Genomic DNA, 24480 nt, shown 5'->3' with positions numbered 1-24480 from the left:
TTCTATTTCTCCCATTTACATACATATATGATTTTTGCTTTTATTATATGTTTTATTTAAGGATATAAAAATGTTGAAAATTTTGGAAAAAACATTTTTTTGCTTCAACGTGTACTTTTTTTTAAAAAACGCGCTTTATTTTTCACATGTTTGTCAATGTGTGATTCACTGATCTTTTAATTATGCTGTCGAGCGCGTGTTACACACACACACACACAAACAAACAAAAAACGCTTACTGTGTTAGGTAGCAGAAAAATTTAACGTTCTGCAATTGTGTTGTTGTATTGCGGCGACAAGCAAAATGATCTCATTTGCACAACGTCGAAATAAGTTTCACGTTCATACACACAGAAATACACTGATTTGCCACATGTTAAAAGTTGTCTTCGGTGGTCGAAGTGGTAAGCCGGTTGCTGTCTTATATGGGTGCGTTTTACAATAAGGTCGTAGGTTCAAACCCCACGGCTGTCGTTTTAATTTATTTGACAACTTAATTTTTAGAAATTTGATGTTTTATCCGCTTTAAACCTTCTTTTTTAGCTTTTTATTTTTCCTTAGTTATATTAAAAAAAATATTCGAAATAAACAATAATGATAATTATAAGAATTTTAAAAAGCGTTTTAAAAAATTAAAAAAGTAGTGTTGGCGGGTTATTTGGGATACCATTTGTATTTTGTTTTTTTTTTTTTTTTTTTTTGCAAAATAGTCAGGCTGAAACTCTCTTAACCCTCGGTGAACGAAATAGTTGTTTTTTTTTTATAAAAACAACAAACTGGAATTTAGCCTGACTATTTTGCAAAAAAAAAAAAAAAAACAAAATACAAATGGTATTCCAAATAACCCGCCAACACTACTTTTTTAATTTTTTAAAACGCTTTTTAAAATTCTTATAATTATCATTATTGTTTATTTCGAATATTTTTTTTAATATAACTAAGGAAAAATAAAAAGCTAAAAAAGAAGGTTTAAAGCGGATAAAACATCAAATTTCTAAAAATTAAGTTGTCAAATAAATTAAAACGACAGCCGTGGGGTTTGAACCTACGACCTTATTGTAAAACGCACCCATATAAGACAGCAACCGGCTTACCACTTCGACCACCGAAGACAACTTTTAACATGTGGCAAATCAGTGTATTTCTGTGTGTATGAACGTGAAACTTATTTCGACGTTGTGCAAATGAGATCATTTTGCTTGTCGCTGCAATACAACACAATTGCAGAACCTTAAATTTTTCTGCTACAAAACCACCCTAACACAGTAAGCGTTTTTTGTTTGTTTGTGTGTGTGTGTGTGTGTACGCGCTCGACAGCATAATTAAAAGATCAGTGAATCACACATTGACAAACATGTGAAAAATAAAGCGCGTTTTTTAAAAAAAAGTACACGTTGAAGCAAAAAAATGTTTTTTCCAAAATTTTCAACATTTTTATATCCTTAAATAAAACATATAATAAAAGCAAAAATCATATATGTATGTAAATGGGAGAAATAGAATGTCAAATATCATCCTTCTTAAATAACAATAATAAATATCCTATTCAATGCAAGACATAAATAAAACAATTTCAATAATGTTTAAATCTATTCTGAGGAATTTAAAAGGGTCATGTTCACGAAATCTTCTTAAAAGCTGAAGGTATCACGATTTCCTAACAAATTTCTGTTAATATGTTTATTTGGGTATACGCATTTTCATTGGAAAAATTGCATTTCAAAAAAATATAAAATAGCGCGAATATAGAAGTCTCTAAGCAATGAAACTGAACTAGCATAAAGTACATACAATCGCTGTCATCTCACAGATTACAACTGTAGTTCATGCGGTTGCGCACTCACTTTATGAAACATGGGGCACGCGGTTCAAACCCGGTTGGCGATTTTTACCTAATTTTTTTATTTTTTTTTATAAAATTTTCGGACAGTGGGCCTAACACTTGGACCATATCAATTACCAGAAAATGTACAATTTAAATAAAGTCAAACAATTTATTATATCCGAAATTGATTTCGGATACAAACTATATATTTTCTGAAAGCCCAAGGAGTGATCTTTCAATCGCGGGTACTCGCTTAGTCCCAGGTTTTGGAATTTCGGGACAGTGGGCCTAATAGTTGGACCATATCAAATACCAGACCTTCGGTTAAATTGTACAATTTTAAAAAAAGTCGAAAAATTTATTATATCCGAAATTGATTTCGGATATAAACTATATATATTCTGAAAGTACATGGACTGACCTTTCCATCGTGGGTACTCGCTTAGTCCCAGGTTTTGGAATTTCGGGACAGTGGGCCTAATAGTTGGACCATATCAAATACCAGACCTTCGGTTAAATTGTACAATTTTAATAAAAGTCGAAAAATTTATTATATCCGAAATTGATTTCGGATATAAACTATATATAATCTGAAAGTACATGGACTGACCTTTCCATCGTGGGTATTCGCTTAGTCCCAGGTTTTGAAATTTTCGGACAGTGGGCCTAACACTTGGACCATATCAATTACCAGAAAATTTACAATTTAAATAAAGTCAAACAATTTATTATATCCGAAATTGATTTCGGATACAAACTATATATTTTCTGAAAGCCCAAGGAGTGATCTTTCAATCGCGGGTGCTCGCTTAGTCCCAGGTTTTGGAATTTCGGGACAGTGGGCCTAATAGTTGGACCATATCAATTACCAGAGCTACTGTTAAATTGTACAATTTTAAAAAAAGTCGAAAAATTTATTATATCCGAAATTGATTTCGGATATAAACTATATATATTCTGAAAGCCCATGGACTGACCTTTCCATCGTGGGTATTCGCTTAGTCCCAGGTTTTGAAATTTTCGGACAGTGGGCCTAATTGCAAATACCTACAGTGTTGCTGCATGTGCAGTAATTTTTATGTTTTATTGAATTGGGGTAGCACATTTGGTAATTTTGTCCTAATCCTACTTATTTTTATTAATTTTAAATAAAAATAATCGTAAAATCTATTAAATTTGATTATTTTTCAATTCTGTTAACCTTTTAAAAGAGCTCTGTTAATGGCTTAACAGAGCTCTGTTAATAACATTACAATTTAACTTTCAACAATTTATCTTCACGCTCATTTTGAAATAAACCTTTATTTTGGTAGAATTTTTAGATTGCCATGAACTTTTTTGTCTCAGAACTCAATACAAAAATTGTTTGGGAAAATGTGAAGCTGTGATGTGAAGAAAAAATTCTTGCGTGTCACTCTAATCAATAAATGATAATATTGATCGTCTATAGAGACTCATTAACGCCTCGTAGGCTGTGCTAAGAAGCAAAATTGTAGAAATGTTTGACTCTGTGAGCCCGAGAGTTATTTTTTGAAACCCATTATGATCCAGGACGGGTCAATGGTCCTCACTTTTCTTTGCAAAAGAAGGTTCCATCGAGAGTTTTGAACCATAAATAATAGCTCTCCCTCTAAATTTCTCTCGTTGTTGAACTTTGAACATGACTTGGCATTGTTTTAATTTAATATTAATTTTAATAATTAATTTTAAAAATATTTTTATTTTAATAAATTTTCATTCAAGTGGTTTTTCCTCTTCAAAAATTTCAAATCATTCCTCCTCAAGTGATTCTGGTCATTTGTTCACATTTTTGTGGAGCACCTCCTCAACAACAATGTATTCGAATATATAAACAAATAACGAAAAATGACATTCGATATTTTTTTTCCATTGTCCAATTGGAAATTGTTTGTGAAAGGTTTGAAATTTTTTCTTTTGTTTATTGTTAACGTTTCTTATTTTTGTTTATTTAAAATAATTTGGTTATTTTTGTTTTGTTATTGTTTATTTTATAATTCATATTTGGTATAAAAATACAGTTGTTATTTATAAAAACAAAATGAGGAAGAGTAAGGAAAAGAAAAAAAATGGAACCAAAAAATCCACGCCTTGAAAAATATATTTTTTTTTTAATCCAAGCCTTCAATTTTTTTTTTAAAGTCCACGACTTAAAAAATATTTTTTTTTAATTCACGCCTTAAAAAATATTTTTTTTAAATCCACGTCTTATAAAATATATATTTTTTAAATCCACGCCTTAAAAAGTATTTTTTTATTCACATATTTGTGAATCCACGCCTTAAAAAATATTTTTTTATTCACATATTTGTGAATCCACGCCTTAAAAAATATTTTTTATTTAAATCCACGCCTTAAAAAATATTTTTTTTATTTAAATCCACGCCTTAAAAAATATTTTTTTATTTAAATATTTATAAAAACAATGAGGAAGAGTAGGGAAAAGAAAAAAATGGAACCAAAAAATCCACGCCTTGAAAAATATTTTTTTTTTTAAATCCAAGCCTTCAATTTTTTTTAAAGTCCACGACTTAAAAAATATTTTTTTTAATTCACGCCTTAAAAAATATTTTTTTAAATACACGTCTTATAAAATATATATTTTTTAAATCCACGCCTTAAAAAGTATTTTTTTATTCACATATTTGTGAATCCACGCCTTAAAAAATATTTTTTTATTTAAATCCACGCCTTAAAAAATATTTTTTTTTTATTTAAATCCACGCCTTAAAAATGTTTTTTTATTTAAATCCACGCCTCAAAAAATATTTTTTTGTTTAAAAAAATCTACGCCTTTTTTTTTTAAATCCACGCCTTAAAAAATATTTTTTTTTAAATCCACGCCTTAAAAAATATTTTTTTAAATCCACGCCCTTAAAAAATATTTTTTTTAAATCCAAGCCTTAAATATTTTTTTTATTTAAATCCACGCCTTAAAAAATATTTTTCTAAAAAAATCTACGCTTTGAAAAATTTTTTTTTTAAATCTACGCCTTGAATTTCTTTTTTTTAATCCACCCCTTGAAAAATATTTTTTTAAAAAATATTTTTTTTTAAAAATATTTTTTTTTAAAATATTTTTTTTAAAAAATATTTTTTTTTAAAAATCCGCGCCTTGAAAATTATTTTTTTTTTTAAATCCACGTATCAAAAAATATCCACGTCCTATGTAGGCCGTGAAAAACATTTTTTTTTAATCCAAGCCTTATGTAGGCCTTGAAGAATGTTTTTGTAAAAAATCAACGCCTTTGTATTCCATCCTCAGACATAACTGATTGCCATGTTGTGGAGTGTTTCACCTCCTCAATTTCCTGCCCCAAAGATATGCTACGCAATACCTAGCATAAAACAGACATCGAAAAAGAAGAAGACAAAGACAGCGAAACGGGGCAACATAAGATATGACGTAGATCACGTAGCATCTTTAACATTTTGTTTGTTTGCGTGCTGTTTTTTGTTGCTTAAGGGACGGGGTGTTGAAGAGGTTTCCAAAAAAAGTAACCCAAAAAAATTGAAGTGCGTCATGGCAAACAATTTTTTTTTTTTGGGTGCATGGTGGGTTTATGGTGGCGCAAAAAAAGAGGTTATGGAACATTCTACACGTCGCATGATACAAATACATTTTAGCTGCAAAGAGACAGAGTCACTAGGCAGACAGATAAAAAAAGTCAGCAGACAATATAAATAAAAAAATTTGAGAAAACTTTCAAAAGAAGAGTTCAAGGGCATTTCGCTTTGAGTTGCTAAGAAGTGATGGACTAATTGACAATTCTCTTCCAAGTGAAGTTTTGAGAACTATATCAACATCTCAGACCAAAAAAAAAACATCATACCCCTTTTGTCCTGAATTTTTATTACACCAGACAGGAAGTGATTTTTATTTTATTTTCAATTTATTTAAATCAATAGCAGGTGTTACACTTAATTCGATATTTTTTGAATAATAATTTTGGGTACAAAAATTAACATATCTGGGTAGTAGGCAGAGGTTTTGATTTATTATACACAATTCTGGTGCAGCACTAATATTTCGGATAGTGCTATAATTTTATTTAATACGATTTTGGAAAATGTACATACTTTACTTATAATGATACATTATCTAAGTATTTTAGATAATGCAAATACATTATCTGAATCATTTAGATAATGTCGATACTTTATCTGAGGTATTTGGATAATGTAGATATTTTACTTGAGTTAATTAGATGATGTAGATAAATTATCTAATTATTTTAGACAACGTAAATATATTTCCTGAATCATTTAGATAATGTAGATAATTTATCTCAGATATTTGGATAATGTAGATACTTTATCTGAATTATTTAGATAATGTTTAAACGTTATCTGAGATATTTAGCTAATATAAATACATCATCTGAGTCAATTGGATAATGTAGATACATTATCTGAGTTAATTAGATGATATAGATAAATTATTTAAGCATTTTAGATAATGTAACTACATTATCTGAACCATTTGGATAATGTAGATACTTTATCTGAGTTAATTATATGATGTAGACAAATTATCTAGGTATTATAGATACTTTAAATACATTATCTCAATCATTTGGATAATGTAGATACTTTATCTGAGTCAATTATATGATGTAGATAAATTATCTTTGTATTCTAGGTAATGTAAATGCATTATCTGAGTCAATTGGAAATTAGATACTTTATCTGAGTTATTTAGATAATGTAGATACATTATCTGAGACATTTAGATAATGTAAGCACCTTGTCGGAGTCAATTGGATAATGTGGATACCTTATCTTAGTTAATTAGATGATGTAGATAAATTATCTAAGTATTTTAGATTATGTAAATACATTATCTGAATCATTTGGATAATGTAGATACTTCATCTGAGGTAATTAGATGATGTAGATAAATTGTACAAGTATTTTAGATAATGTAAATACATTATCTCAAAAATTTGGATAATTTAGATACATTATCTATCTATTTCCATAATGTAGATCAATTATCTACATTACCCAAATGACTCAGATAATGTATGTACCTATTCCAAATAAATCAGACAATGTATCTGCATTAATTATAGAATTCAGATAATGTATCTATATTATTTAAAGCATTCAGATAATGTATCTACCTCATACAAATAACACGGATAGTTTATATACATTATCGAAATCACTCAGATAATGTAATGTATCTACTCATCCAAATAAACCAGATAAAGTATTTACGTTATCCAAATTAAATTGGCTGAGCCTTGTTGATGTAGATACTTTATCTGATCCATTTTGTTAATATGTAGACATTTTATTTAGGAAATTTAAATAAAATTTTGTAATCTAGATAAAAGTTCGTAGGAGCCCGTCTATAACTAGTTTGGTGCCAAAAATAATAGTTTTGAAATTAAAAACCATTTCTTATTAATTTTTCTAGATGTTAACACAAGACAAATATTTTCATCCAAAATTCGAACACGTTCCGATCACGCCAATAAACAACACGTCACAGAATAGACAGTTGGTAAATAAATACAAATTTGTTTTCAATAACAATTAAATAAAATATTTAATCTGGGCTGCTAAACATCTCTAAAATTAGGATTTAATTGAAATTCAATGCTAATAAAAATTTTCACACTTTTATCTAAAGTGGTTGTGAAGAAAAAAATTATTAAAAAAAAAAACATTTATACAAATATTGAAATTTCCATGCTCCATTTAGATAGACAAGCAATTATCTATGGGCATTGGATGCTATCTCTATTGTACGTGGTGGGAAAATTACCACGAAACAATTTTGCAAAAAAAAAAAATAAATAATTAAAAAAATCGAAAATAAAGTTGTTTGCAAAACACCGGAAATTTTTGCAGAAAACGGAAAACAACAAACCAGCAAATAAATAAAATGAAATAAAAAAATAAATTGAACAAAGACTAGCTATTAAAATATATATTTTTTTAATTCAACAACAAAGCTCTAAATTAAATAAATCATCAAAATAACACACACCAGCTCGGAAGCCACCTAAATAATAAGCTTTTGTTGACTGCGAAAAAGTCTAGAAGTCATTGTCGTCGATCGCTCGCTTATTGTTGCTGTTGTTTTTTACTGCTGCCTGCCATGGCCCCAGCTACGTTTAGACTTGTTAATGAAGATCGTTTAATTGCAAATATCAACACAACTGTTTTGAAAAAAAATTATTATTGATGTTTTGTGGTTGTTATTCCTCCGCTCCCTCTGTTTTCAAAATGTAAACATATGTCAAAATTTGTTTTCGTTTTTTTTTTTTTATTTTGTGATAACAGCTGTTTCACAGACACAATACAGCAATCTCAGAGAAGTTCAGGGAACCTTAACGCTTCTTTTGTTGTCGGTTGGCTGTTTTTTCCTCTCCTTTGTTGTTTGACCTAATTAATTTATATTCGGATATTTATCTGAATCTCTTAAAGTATGTGAGTTAATTAAAACGCTCAGATAAAGTATCTACTTGATCAAAACGTGTGAGATAATGTATCTACATTATCACAACATGTTAGATAATTCATCTATCGCTATATAAACATGTTAGATAATTCATCTACATAATTTTAAAGGGTTAGATAAAATATGCACATTGTTAAAATAGCTCAGATAACTTACATACACTAACAAAACTGGTTAGATAATTTATCTATACCATTAAAATGGCTTAGATATTGTATCTACACTATTAAAATAGCTTAGATAATTTATCTACATTATGGTAACAGGTTAGATAAATCATCTACAGTAAAAAAATAACGTAGATAATGTATCTACATTGTTAAAACAGCTTAGATAATTTATCTACACTATTTAAAATAGCTTAGATAATGTATCTACCTTATTAAAATAGTTTAGATAATGTATCTACATATCAAAACTGGTTAGATAATTCATCTACACGATCTAAACAGGTCAGATATTTCATCTATCACTATAAAAACATGTTAGATAATTTATCTACACTATTGAAATAGGTTAGATAATGTATCTACATTGTCAAGAGAAGTTAGATAATAATCAAAACTGTTTAGATAATTTATCTATATGATCCAAAAAGGTTAGATAATGTGTCTACATTATTAAAATGGGTTTGAAAATGTATCTACATGATCAAAACTGGTTACATAATTCATCTACACAATTTTAACAGGTCAGATATTTCATCTATGACTATAAAAACATGTTAGATAATTCATCTACACTATTGATGAAATATGTTAAGTAATGTATCTACATTTCCAAGAGAAATTAGATAATTATCAAAACTGTTTATATAATTTATCTACATGATCCAAACAGGCTAAATAATTTATCTACATTATTAAAACAATTTAGATAATTCATTAATATGATTCAAACAGATAAGTTAATTTATCTACACTTTAAAACATGTTAGATAATTCTTATATGCTAATAAAATTATTATCTACATTATTAACATAAGTTAGATAATGTATATACATATAAAAACTGGTTAGATAATTCATCTGCACCATCTAAACAGGTCAGATATTTCATCTATCACTATAAAAACATGTTCGATAATTCATCTACACTATTGAAATAGATTAGATAATGTATCTACATTGTCAAGAGGGGATAGATAATTATCTAAATTGTTTAGATAATTCGTCTATGTGATCCAAATAGGTCAGATAATGTATATTTCATCTATCAACCGCCTTAGACAACTGTTCTATGTTATCTGAGCAACTCATATAATATATCTACATTATCTAAATGTCTCAGATAAAGTATCTAAATTCGCAAAATAGCTTAGATGATGTATCTACATTATCTATAAGATTTAGATGACGTATATACATTGTCTAAGTCACATAAAAAATGTATCAACGTTATCTAGATATCTTAGATAATGCATCTACCTTACCCAAATGACTCAGATAATGTATCTACCTAATCCAAATAAATCAAATAATGTATCGACATTATTAAAAGCATTCAGATAATGTATCTACTTCCTACAAATAACTCAGATAATGTATCTACATTATGCATATCACTCAGATAATGTATCTACCTCATCCAAATAAATCAGATAGTGTATCTACATTGTGCTAATCATTCAGATAATGTATCTACATTATCTATAACATTTATATGACGTATATATATTGTCTAAGTCACATAAAAAATGTATCTACGTTATCTAGATGTCTTAGATATTGCATCTACCTTACCCAAATGACGAAGATAATGTATATACCTAGTCCAAATAAATCAAATAATGTATCTACATTATTAAAATCATTCAGATAATGTATCTACATTATGCACATCACTCAGATAATTTATCTACCTCATCCAAATAAATCAGAAAGTGTATCTACATTGTGCTAATCATTCAGATAATGTATCTACATTATCCAAATAACTCAGATAAGATATCTGCATTCTCTAAATCACTCAGATAATGTATCTACATTATCCAAATCAATCTGATAGTGTATCTAACTTATCCGACTCACACAGATAATCTATCTACATTATGCAAATCACTCAGTTAGTGTATCTAAATTATCCAAATCATTTACATATATAACTCAGATAAGGTATCTTCATTATCTAAATCACTCAGTTAATGAATCTACATTATGCAAATCACTGAGATAATGTATCTACCTTATCCAAATAACTCAGATAATATATCTACCTTATCCAAACCACACAGATAATGTATCCGAAGTATCTTAATCTCTTAAATCAAATATTTTAAATATCTAAATCACTTAGATAAATTATCTACATTTTCTAAAGCCATTAAATATGCTTCTAAAATCCTTGAATGTAATTTAAATTATCTAACTCTTGTAAAAATGTATCTACATTATCTATTTCACTCAGATAATGTATCTACATTATTTAAATTGCCCAAATAAATTATGTAAAATATCTAAAACACTTAGATAAAGTATTCAAATATCTTATGTATTGTATCTTCCTTATATAAATCTGCATACCTTTAAATGTGTATAATTTTCTTATACATCAGATTTTTTAAATTATCTAAATCCTTAAAAAATTATCTAAATTGTCCAGTTTACTCGAAAAAGTGCTTCTAATCCCCATGGAAACCTCAACAATTACATGTGACGTCACATACATATTTATTCCCACATTATAATCAACAAATTGTGGGACCCATATAAAAATCCACCATCATAAACGTAATCTCAAAATGTGTGTGATAACAACGACACGCCACGAAAAACAAACAGCAGCAGCAACAACAACAACAACAAAAAACCAAAACATTGCCAATTGAAAACGTTTAAGTTTTATTATTATTATTATTTTTTTTTTCAAAACATTATTTAAATTTTTTTTTCATTTTTTCTGATACAAAATACCCCCTGACAACAACAAATGTTTTGTGTTACCCACATTTGTCGATAAATGATATGGGGTGATGGTGATGGTGTTGGTTCACATTACTCATCACTCATCGTGTTATTCGTTCGTTCTTCCTCCTCTAGAGCGTCAATTTGTTCAGATAGTAACAATAAGAAATCATCATCATCAGCAGCAGTAGCCAACTGCATGTCGCCACTTGTTATGTCAAATGGCATTATTATTATTATGACACACAATTTTTTTCTCACTCTCTCACTGACATTTGCTGACATTTCCAGAATTGCAAAATTTTTAGTTTTTTTTTTTAATTTTTCTTCAATTGTTTTCTAAGGAAAGCAATTCGTTTGCTGACTTCATCAAATTATTTTGTTTTTTATTATTTAACAGCTTTCTTTGTTTTCGCGTAAGCGTGTTTGTGAAATAATCGACTCGAGTGAGTCCATTTCACAAAGTGCAAGCTCCTCTTTATTAATAAGACTAATAATAATTGTTTTATAATTCAAATTCAATTATCAAGGTTGTTTATTTACTTTTTTCGTTCGTTCGTACGGTTGTTCTCTTTCTCGCTATCTGGCCACTGCAAATTCCAAGATTTACTGCTAATTTTTTGAACGATTTTCGATCGTGATAATCAGCAAAGTGTATTATATTATGATTGGGCAAACGATTTTTAGTAAACAATGTATTCACAGCTTGGAAATAATATGATATGGCGGAGTTCAAAATCTGTGAAGTGTGGAATTTATTTAGATTTTTAATATTTTTTTTTAGAGAAAATGGGAAGACTTCGAAATTTTCTTCAATAAAATTCCACATTATCATCAACTCAGAGTGAAACTCAAACCTTTCTAGTTTTATTTTTGTATTTTATAAACCAACACTTAGCCATTTTTACTGAAACTTTGTTAAATTACTTACTTTTTGAAAAGCCCCACGTTGGGCGCCAATTAGACACAAAAAAAGGAATATTGCTCTATTGTTATTTTAGTTCACTTTTTGTATTTTATAAACCAAACTATTAGCATTTCTATCGAAACTTCGTTCAATTTCTTACTTTTTGATAAGGCCCCACGTTGGGCGCCAATTAGACAAAAACAGAATATTGTTTTTTTTATTATTTTAGTTTAATATTTGGATTTTATAAACCAAATTTTTAGCATTTCTATTGAAACTTTCTTCAAATTCTCACTTTTGATAAAGCCTCACGTTGGGCGCCAATTAGACAAAAACGGAATATTATTCTATTGTTGTTTTAGTTAATTTTTTGGATTTTATAAACCAAACTTTTAGCATATTTACTGAAACTTTGTTCAATTCCTTCCTTTTTGATAAGGCCCCATGTTGGGCGCCAATTAAAAAAACACTATATTGTTCTAATGATATGTTTTGAATTTTGTATTCAAAATATCGATTCTGTTGAAAGTAGCATGTTTCTAAAATGGTAAAGTTCAGATTTTTGAAAAACTAGAAAATTTCGATTTTCTTCTTTTTTTATTTTTTATTTATTTATTATTTTTTTTTTTTTTTAATGGAAAGTCCACCTAACTGTCTCCAATGAAAATCCTTCCTATATCATTTTTATATTTTATATCAAACCATTACCATATTTATTGTATATTTGTTACATTTCTTACTTGGCGAGAAGGCCCCACGTTGGGCGCCATATATACAAAAACTGAATATAGTTCTTTCTATTGCAATTTTTTTTTTGGTTCTTGATTATTTATTGAAACTTTTTGCATTTGCACTGAAACTTTGTTCAATTTCTTACATTTTGAAAAAGCCCCACGTTGGGCGCCAATAAAAAAAAACACAATATTGTTCTATTGTTATTATTATTCAATTAGACAGAAGCTGAATATTTGGTCTGTTCCCGTACTGCAAGAACTAACTCGATTTTAATTTTTGACATTTTTGAAATTCAAAATTAGTTATGTGTCGAAATCTACGAATTAGGATTTTTGATATTTTTCAAGGAAATTGAAGGTCTACGTAATTGTCTCTAAAAATGACCAAATATTTCTTGTATAAAATTTGTTAGATTCAATAAACCAAATGTTTACCATTTTTATCGAAACTTTGTTAATTTTTTTTTTTTAAAATCTAGTTAAAAACTTCATCTTAAAAAAATAAAATTCCAAGTTAAAACAATAAAATATTTTCTTTTTGTCGGCGCTATTATTAAACATTCCTCCATAAAAATAAAAACCCATGTTGGACGCCACTTAATATTTCTTTTATTAGGCAAGGTCCTAGCCTAATTTTTATTATATTTATATCAATCAATTTATATTTTTATTACAAAAGACCCAAGTTGTTTTTTTTAATTAGAAATTTTATAATAAATTTTAATGAAAAATAATTACGTATTGATAAAATTGAAGGAACATTTTGTGTTTGTCTCCCCACGTTGGGCGCCATTTTTACAGGAACATTTTCATAGATCATATTTTGCTGTAAATAGCAGCGGGTTTTTGTCTAATCTTGTTGGGTTCTCGGAAAAAATTAAACAAAACCAAATAAACTTGTTACAACCTGATAATGCCAACTAAAACCAATTGCTACGAGTCACCAGGTATTTGTTTTAAAGCAAATTGCAGGGCAATTTATTTTTTTGTTTTTTGCGTCAGCTGGTTTTTTTATAGTATTTGTTTTATTATTCCTAGGCTCTTGGCACGCTCTAGCTGACATTTATGGCACCCCATGGTTTTTTTTTCGTTTTTTAGTGATTATCTTTCAAGTACTTTGAATGTTTTTAATTTAGTAAATTATTTTACTTTTTAAGAAAACAGAAGTGGCTGATTAGAATTGGGAACCAAGTAAAACAAGTGATTAAAAATATTGGACAAAAAGAACAAAAAAAAACCTAGAAGGAACATCTTCTAAGAAAAGAAAGGTCTTATGGTAATCCTTATGGGTTTCATAGGGGATTTTTACAGAAGGATAATTATCAGAAAACGAAAGAAGTCCAAAAGTCAAAAAATTAATAAATATACCAATTGGCGCCCAATGGGAGACTTTTAAAAAACATGTCTGATATCCTCAAAATACCGACCGATTGCGGTTATATGGGATCTATGCCGTGGTTATATGGGCTTTATTATCATGGTGGAAAGGTTTAATAATAATAGCGCGTCCACAGTCAGTCCAAAAAATTGAAATATTTGGTATTTTAACTTAAAGTTCTTGTTACAAAGTACAAATATTTAAGTGGCGCCCAACGTGGAAAATATTTTTTTTCCTTTTAAATATCAAAAAATCCTTCCCAAGAGACCAAAAATTATATTTTATCATTTTGTGACGTGAACAGCAGCACCCATTTTGCTGTTGTATAGTGTCAACTACGTCAGAGAAACGACGAAGAGGTTAAGTTTTGATAAAAAACCACAACAACTGAGATTTTTCACAACAAATAATGTCAGAAATTTTTTTTTGAAGCGTCTCCATAATAATCTTGACAATATCGATATGCAACCAACAACACTCCAACTATAATGGAAATATTTTTGAATGACAAAAATACGCAAATGATGAAAATGACGACACCGATTAAGTGACAGAGTGGCGCCCAACGTTTCGATAAAGTGGAAAAAAATTGTATAGTTCGAAAAACAGATGTCAAGATTTGTAAAAATATGAGGAAATATTCCAGAATATTTTTTCAATGCAATTCCGGATATTTAGTGGAAACATTTAATTTTTCAGTTTTTTCACTTTTTTAATTTAATTGTCTTTCCTGTGGTTTTTTAGTCATATATTAAAGTTAATATTTTTGTTTATTTCCCAATATTATTATATTCAAAATGCTGGGTTTTTTTATGTTTAAAAAAATAAAACCATTCGTAAAGATAATGACATAGCTTGAGGTGGAGGTGGTTTATAGTAAAAAAATAACACTTTAACCAATAAAATCCCCTTTTAAATAATCTTTTTTTATTGTTCAATAATTCTATTTGCAATTATCTTTCTATTTTTATGCCTGTGATTTTTCAAGTTAAAAAAAATACTCAACAATTAACCATTATTCCTCAGAACAATAAAAAATATAAACTTGAATACCTCCTATAAATATTGTCCCATAAAAACCCCATTCCATTCAAATCCTAATAATAATTTATTATAAAAATGACGTTATTAGCTATTCATAGAATAGTAATCGTCCTGATACACATATATAGCAATAAATACGTATGAATGTATATATAGATTTGTCTTTTTTTCTTCCACTAGACACTATGGCGCAGACCGTCTTTAGTCGACAGCTTCTCTGATGAACACGTACATGAAGATATATATGTTTTTTATTTTTGTTATTGTTTTTTTTTATTTTTATTTTTTTTTTATTTTTATTTTTTTTTATTTTTATTTTCCGCTATAAATAGTTGGAAGATGGAAATAAGAAGATTAAAAATAAATACAATAACAGAAAATAAATTAAAAAACATATTTTTTTATTCTACAAAGAGCAGGTCATGCAGATAAAAAAATGAAAGATGAGATCTTTGGTGGGATTTCTGAAACAAAAATAGTATTTAAATAAAAAAAAATATAGCGAATACTATGAAATCATTCTGAAATAGATACAAATGACGACGACATTCCAGTAGACGGTATAGTTTTTCTTACAGAAGATTGGAAGTTTTTCTTCTCTCAGCAGACCCAAAGGGTCTTTAAGACTTTTGAGTTCCTTTTTTATAAAAGACCCAAAGACCAAAAGCACATATAATAAATCCAAAGTGTTCTTATAAAAAAAAAACATTGCCATGTTCATAACTTCCACGTTGGGCGCCAGTTTTTATATATGTTTTTTTTAATGTATTAATAAATTAGTTACGTTATAACGAACACTTCGTATTAAAACATATGAAGAAGCCAATTATTTTATCCAGGAAGTCCCATATTGAACCCCATTTTTATAATTTTGAAATATCTCCAAGCAAAAATGTTCTTATAGGAGACGAAAAAGTTATTTTCATAGAAGTCCCCACGTTGGGCGCCATTTTTGATACATCTGATATATGGATTACTAAACTAGTGTACATGTATTACTAATCTAGTTACATTATAACAAACAGGAAGCCCCACGTTGGACGCCATTTTTATTATTATGATATCATTTCTAAGCAATTAAATTAATTAAACAAAAAAATCGTATAGAAGGCCAAAATATTATTTTTATAGAAGCCCAAATGAATCCAATTATTTTGATCAGGAAGCCCCTCGTTGGACGCCAATTTTATAATGTTGAAATCTCCCTCTCTCTCTCTCTAAGCAATCGAAACAAACAAATAAAATCTTATAGATGTCTATTAAGCTATTTTTATAGAAGGCCCCATGTTGGGCGCCATTATATTATAATTATATCTATCTATACAAAAAGAAAAAAAATATGAAATTCTTATTATATTGTTTTTTAAAGGATTCCCCACGTTGGGCGCCATTTTTTATATTTTGAATTATTTTAATTGTACATTTATAAAAGAATAAATAAATAAAAACATATATGAAGAAGTTAATTATTTTGTCCAGCATCAAACACCTGACCAAAAAAGCCCAACAACAAAGTATCAATGATTAATAAAATTGCAATTTTTTGTTATTTTAAAAAATCTCTAAGCAATCGAATCAAATACAAAAAAAATCTTATAGATGTCCGAAAAGTTATGTTTTAAAAAAGCACCACGTTGGGCGCCATTTTTACATTTTAATTGTACATGTATTAATAAAAAAATTACATTATAAAAAGCAAATTTTATTGAGTGCCCCACGTTGGACGCCATTTTTATATTTTATATTTTTTTTTTCGAATAATCTTCTCGTAAATATCTAATCCGTCTTCTAAGAGAAAATCATAAAATTACTTCTTTGTAGTTGTCCACACGTTGGACGCCATTTCTACAATTTATAACCTCTCTAAGAAATCAAACAAAACAAAAAATTCTTATTGATGTCCAAAAAGTTATTTTTATAGAAGTCTCCACGTAGGGCGCCATTTTTTATATTATATAGATTTCTCGAAAAGTTTTCTCATAAATAACCAATCGGTCTTCTAAGACACAATCATAAAATTATTTCTTCTTGGGGCTTCAAAAATCGTTCAAAATGCAAAAACCAAGAGGTCTTGTTTTGTGTAGGACCAACAGGTCTTCTCTTAGATAGGATGAAAATATCTTTTCAAAAAAAAACATTCTAAAAAGGGCCCACTTCCATGGACCTCTTCTCCATAAAATCCAATAGGTAATAGAAAATCCAAAAGGGGCTTATGTTGGTCCATGACCAAATAGGTCTTCAGAAAGAAATGCAACAGGTCGTTTTTATAGAGAAGCAAATGGTGTTATTTTAGATAGGGCTAATTATTTTCTCATAACTTCATCTTTTATTAGATAATCTTCTGGTCCCCCACGTTGGTCGCCATTTTATATATTTTTAATTATTTTAATTGTATATTTCTATAATTTTGTAACCTCCTCTAAACAATCGAATCAAACAACATTCTTAAAGATGTCCAAAAACTACTCTTATAGACCCCCACGTTGGGCGCCATTTTTTACATTTCTCTAAACAATCGAATCAAACAACATTCTTAAAGATGTCCAAAAACTACTCTTATAGACCCCCACGTTGGGCGCCATTTTTTTACATTTTATAGTTTTCTCGAATTGTTTTCTTATGGTCAAAATATGGTGGTTATACAAAATTTCAAAGATGTTCTTTGGCCCTATAAGAAACCGAAATGTCAAATTAAACATGCTTTTGGGATCATCGGGATCATCAGAATAACTAAAATGAAACGGGACTTAAAAAAACTTTAACTATAATGTGGATAGATTTTAGTTCTCTTTTAGTATCCCCACATCCCAGAAGAGCGGCCGGAAGATAAGGCAAAGTTGTAAATAATCACATTTTCCATTGCATTTCAAGGTTTTCATGTCAAGGACGGGGTTATCTGCTTCTGAAAATGTCACACATGAAAAAATAACATGGCCTTTTTCGTCATTTTTTTTATTAACGAGTCAATTAACGTTAATTGCAATTGACAACGGGAAATTTCCCAAAAAAAAATGTTTTCAAAGCCATGGCGAGCGACAATGAATCATATTCGGAACATGTTTTGGAAAATCACCACATAAATGGGAATTTTACAAAAAAAAATTTTAATACATGGGTCATAATTAAAATTCCTTAGGTTGTTGACTTGTATTTTTTTATTTTATTTTATTATTTTTATTTACTTTTTTTATACCCTTCACCACACTGTGGTACAGGGTATTATGTCTTTGTGCATATGTTTGTAACAGGCAAAAATAATCGAGATAGACCCATGGTTCCTTTTGAGAATATGCATAGAATCACTTTCTGAATCGATTTATGCATGTCCGTCCGTCCGTCTGTCCATGTTAAATTGTAAACAAAGTACAGGTCGCATTTATGATCCGATTTGGATGAAATTTGGCACAGCTCATTTGTTTGGCCCAAGGACGAACCCTATTGAAATTGGGAAAAATCGGTTCAGATTTAGATATAGCTCCCATATATATTTTTGCCCGATTTACGGACTTTAGACCCTGAAAATCTTTCGATTTGCACGAAATTTGGCATAGCGTACTGAATTGAGCCACGAAAGATGTGTGCCAAGTTTCGTGAAAATCGGTTCAGATTTATATATAGCTCCCATATATAGTTTCGCCCGATTTACGGACTTTAGACCCTGAAAATCTTTCGATTTGCACGAAATTTGGCATAACGTACTGAATTGAGCCACGAAAGATGTGTGCCAAGTTTCGTCAAAATCGGTTCAGATTTAGATATAGCTCCCATATATAGTTTCGGCCGATTTTTGGTAAATGGCGTACCAAAGTCCCTATATATCTTTCGATTTGCACGAAATTTGGCATAGCGCACTGAATTAAGTCTAGAATGATGTGTTCGATTTGCACGAAATTTGGCATAACGTACTGAATTGAGCCACGAAAGATGTGTGCCAAGTTTCGTGAAAATCGGTTCAGATTTAGATATAGCTCCCATATATAGTTTCGGCCGTACCAAAGTCCCTATATATCTTTCGATTTGCACGAAATTTGGCATAGCGCACTGAATTAAGTCTAGAATGATGTGTGCAAAGTTTCGTGAAAATCGGTTCAGATTTAGATATAGCTCCCGTATATATCTTCCTCCGATTTAAGGTAAATGGTGTACCAAAGTCCTTATATATCTTTCGATTTGCATGAAATTTGGCATAACGTACTGAATTGAGGCTAGAATGATGTCTGCCCAGTTTCGCGAAAATCGGTCCAGATTTAGATATAGCTCCCATATATAGTTTCGTCCGATTTCATGTTAATGGTGCCCCAAAGTCCCCATATATCTTTCGATTTGCAGGAAATTTGGCATAACGTACTGAATTGAGCCTAGAATGATGTCTGCCCAGTTTCGAAAAAATCGGCCCAGATTCAGATATAGTTTCGTCCGATTTCATGTAAATGGTGCACCAAAGTCCCTATATATCCTTCGATATATTTGGATAAAGCTTCCATATATATTTTCGCCCGATTTTAAGTAAATTGGACATCAAACTCTTCATGCTAGTCAGGTTGACATCAAATTTTGCACAACGTACAAAATTGAGCATAGAATTACGTAGTTGCGTTTTCTAGAAGTACAGACATAGCCCAACAGATAACCTATTTATATTTGATTGAAGTCGATTTATATAACTTATGGATATATAGGTAGATTCACATTTAGATAAATATCACATATTTTATTTCATCCAATTTCATGTTAATAGTCCTGTTTAATATATCCATAGTGGTGAAGGGTATCATATAGTCGGCCCCGTCCGACTTTACTACTTTCCTTACTGGTTTATTTATTTATTTATTTTTTTTTTTGCTCAACATTTGTTAGCGGACCATTTTCTGAATGATTTCATAGAAAAAATAACAACTGTTCTTAATGGGAATTTTTTTATTAATATTTTATTAGCCATAGTCCTACGTCACCTTTTTCGAAGCACGTTTTTGGGCCATGACGTGATGGAGAACCTCAAAAACAAAAACATTTTTTATTTTTATTTTATTTGTCTACCCAGTTTTTTGTTGTTGTTAACCAGAGCTAAAAACATTGCGTGGTTAGATTGTATGTGAGTAGAATAATTCGGGATAGACAGTCGGACGGACGCACGTCAAGTGGTGGCAAACGGTAGGCCTCTAAAAACAAATATTTTTTTTCTAATAGCCAACCGACAGACATTATTCCCAGTTCTACTTTTGTTAACGGTGCCATCTAACTAACAATTTACGAGGTTTTCTACATCAGCATTTTGTGTGTGTGTGTGTGTTTAGCATTTCTACGTGTGGGTTTATTTGGTGAAAATTCATATATAAATATTATTATTTTTTTTTGTTTTTGCTGTCAGCGTCGCTTCTCTGGGAACAAAAAAAATATTCCATACCAGACAGAGCCCAGTCGTGTCAATGTAATTTTGAATATCTGTTGACCTAATTCTGAAAACTAAACCGCCAACAAACAAATTTGTATTGGTATATGAAAACCAGTAGAATACGAAGTTTGAAAGTTGTTACGACGTTAAAAATAGAATGCTATGTCCTAACAAGGACTTAAGTTAAAAACAAGTAAAAACCAGTGAGCGGAGCAGTATAGTCGGACGGGGCCGACCATACGATACCCTACACAACTTCCATGAAAATGTAATTTGGTGTGGTTCTATATTCTGAGATTGGGCAATATTTCGCGATATTTGCACATTTTTGACTGGATAGAAGTCAGCAAATGTGACTAATAATCAGTACAACACCTCTTATTACTTGTCCAGATTCTCTTCACCGTGGGTTGTGTTTTGATGTTCGGCTTTCGATTCGAAAAGTACAAATAATTAAGTTTTCGGTCCACTTCATCCGAAAAATATTATCTGATCATCACCTAACATTTTAGGCGTTATCCTTGACCATAACTGGAACCTCATGGAAATTTCAAAGCGATCAACGCTACATTTCCGCCCTCCAGTGTGGTAATAGGTTACTAAATAATATATGAATATACGTAAGCACCTGTAAATATTTAAGTGTAACTCCCGCATCCAAATACCTACGACAATATAATTGGTATCAATTTAAAGGTCAACCACTCCTCTTGGATATACTATCAACTTCTCGGGTCTATGTCCTTCAGTGGTAAATATATACGCTATAGAATACAAATTTTGTCATTTTTCACACAAAAGTTAGGGTCCATTTGACCCGCTAAATATTGACCGATATTTATCAAAACAGTCATGGTTATTCTTTGGCCCGATCCCCTTCTCCATGCAAAAATTCGCGGTGTTTGGACCATAATTGCGGCCTCTGGAGCGACCAGAAAACCCGACAAAAATAAGGTTTTTGGTCCATTTCATCCCCTAAATATTAACCGATTTTTTCCAAAAACAATAGGGGTCTTCGTTGACCAGACCCCATTCTACATGCAAAATTTCGTGAAGATTGGTCCATAAATGTGGCCTGTATCGTGTTTACAACTTATAATGGACAGACGGACGGACGGACACACATATCTAGATCGACTCAGCTAGTCGAGATATGACCATCGGTATACTTAAAGGTGGGTCTAGGACCAATATTTCGCATCGTTACAAACTTTTGGGGCTGCACAAAGCTATAATACCCTGACAACATAGTTGTGTATGGTATAAAAATCATTTTGAATTCGCTACTAAATAAATTTGCTGCAAAAATTCGATAATTAAGCTAGGCTCGAAAGAGCATAAAAAAGTCATTATATGGGACCTATATATAAATCTGAACCGATTTTCACGAAATTTAAAACACATCTTTCTAGACTTATTTCATTACGCTATGCCAAATTTCGTGCAAACCTGAGGATATATAAGGACTTTGGTGCACTACTTACCTAAAATCGGACAAAAATATATATGGGACTTATGGGAGCTATATCTAAATCTGAACCGATTTTTTTCAATTTCAATAGGGTTAATCCTTGGGCCAAATAAGTGAACTGTGCCAAATTTCATCGAAATCGGATCACAAATGCGACCTGTACTTTTTTGTGATCGCAAAAATACATGGACGGACGGACAGACGGACATGCATAAATCTGCTTAGAAAGTGATTGTATGCATATTCTCAAAAGGAACCATGTGTCTATCTCGTTTCCTTTTGCCTGTTACAAACACATGCACAAAGACATAATACCCTGTACCACATATTTATAAACTATTGACCCTTTGTGGTAGAGGTAGCATTAGAAGTGGACCAATGGATCGATCCCACCTTCGGACTTGATCTAGGCTTGATAAAGAAAGTATTTTGTGCAAAGTTTGGTTCAAATCGGACATTCCATTTGTCTTATATTGGATTTATAAATATTGAGGTACCAAATAGGGGAGGTACCAGAAGGAGTGGTGGTAGATGTTGACAAATGGGTCGCATCCTCGGATATGGGGGCTAACATATGACCGATATTTATAATATTTAGTGGAGCGATTTAATACCCAATAAGAACCCAATGTACCAAATTTCAGCCAATTCAGTTGAAAAACGCGCTCAAGAACCCCAAAATAGGGGGTATCCTTATATTGGGACTACCAAAAATAATTATCCTATATTTATAATTTTTAGTGGATGGATTTGTTGCCACCCAATAAGAACTTAAAGTAATAAAATTACATCCAATTCGATCGAAAAATGCGATCAAAACCCACAAAAATACCGAAAATAAGGAGAACCTCCATATGGGGGTTACCCGAAAAAGTGGACCTATATTTATAATTTTTTGTGGAGCGATTTTCTACTCAATAAGAACCCATTAGACCAAATTTCAGCAAATTTGGCTGAAAAGCACACTTAAGAACCCCAAAATACCGAAAAGTGGGGGTACCTTATATGGGAGCTACCAGAAAAAGTGCATCGATATTTATAATTTCTGGTGGAGATATTTGGTACACAATAGAAAGCCATTTCATTAAATTTCAGCAAATTTGGTTGAAAACTGCGCCCAAGAACCCTTACAGGAAATTTACATATAATATATAATTATACCAGAAGAAGTGGACCGATATTCCCCATCTTCGAACATGAACTTGACGGACATTTGTAAACCGACTCCAAAGTGCCTTCAACGATTTGATTCAAAAATGGGTCTAAACTCAATATTTCGATGTGGCACAACATCCTTTTCACAGACCTTACAAATACCGATCGAAGTCATTCGAATCACTTTTTCAGCTGTACTGGTTTTCACTTTTTTTCAGTAGCTCGATTTGTACCATTTTATGGGTAATTCTGCTTTTCCAATGTCCTTGAAATCACTCTTCCTTCCACTCACTGAAATGAGGATTTCCTTTGTTGGTGGCTTAGAAGATGTTTCGACAAGGGCTTGGTATTAAGGCTGAGCAAGGTATAGACCAGTACAGATATGAAGAATCGATATTCTGACTGAAAACCGTAACTTCCCGGGTAGCATACAGTTTAGCAATCCCTTCGGAAAGAGCGTCGAACATATTTCCGGACCAATATTTTTTAAAACTTGTTACCCTTCTGATATTCCCAAAATTTTTAAGGGTCCATGTAATTCTTCTGAGATTTCTACAGTAGTTCGATTTAATAGAAGTGAAATTTGAATTGGATCCGTTGTGGGAAATACAACTTTTTCGAATGCATTTTCGGAAAGAGCATCGAAAATGCTTCTAGACCATAACCGAACTTGTAACCCTACTGAGATTATCGATATAATTTTTTTTTTTTTTTTTTTAACCTCTCTTTGACCCTTTCTATTTTAAGCCACCCACTCTATTTTTAGACCACGCACTCTGAAATAATGCTTTTCAGAGCATACATAATAATAATATAATAATAATACCCGACCAATACTCTTCATTTTTATTTCGTAATCGGATTAGTTGTTGTTCTAAATTATTTGCAAATCGTATCAATATCTCAAGGTCATAAAAAAGAGACATTTTGGAGAAGTATGCACAATGGGAGTTTAGTGCACCATTTACAGAAAATCGGTGGAACAATTTATTAAGTACACACACATACATTCATACCCTCAGATATATCCATTAAAAACCGATAAGATAATCATTTTATCCGCATGGTGGTTGTGGTGGGTGGTATTGACCTAATTTTATGGGAAAAAAATCAAACAGACTACAGAATGCGGAACCAGCACAGCACAGCACTCCTCACCACCACTAAAACACACACCCT

At 30.5% G+C, this 24480-nt stretch overlaps 1 protein-coding gene across 1 annotated transcript in view; it reads right to left on the bottom strand.

The window, feature by feature from the left end:
- LOC133333667 (proton-coupled zinc antiporter SLC30A9, mitochondrial) overlaps nucleotides 1-24480 on the bottom strand; it is a 116260-nt gene that overhangs the window by 19910 nt on the left and 71870 nt on the right. The window lies entirely within an intron of this gene.

This window comes from Musca vetustissima, unplaced genomic scaffold (assembly GCF_032173495.1).
Source record: "Musca vetustissima isolate MV318-11 ecotype Yass unplaced genomic scaffold, APGP_CSIRO_Mvet_v1 utg8392, whole genome shotgun sequence".
Lineage (NCBI taxonomy): Eukaryota > Metazoa > Arthropoda > Insecta > Diptera > Muscidae > Musca > Musca vetustissima.
The sequence above is the reverse complement of the archived record's forward strand: the minus strand, read 5'-3'. Positions and strand labels throughout refer to the sequence as shown.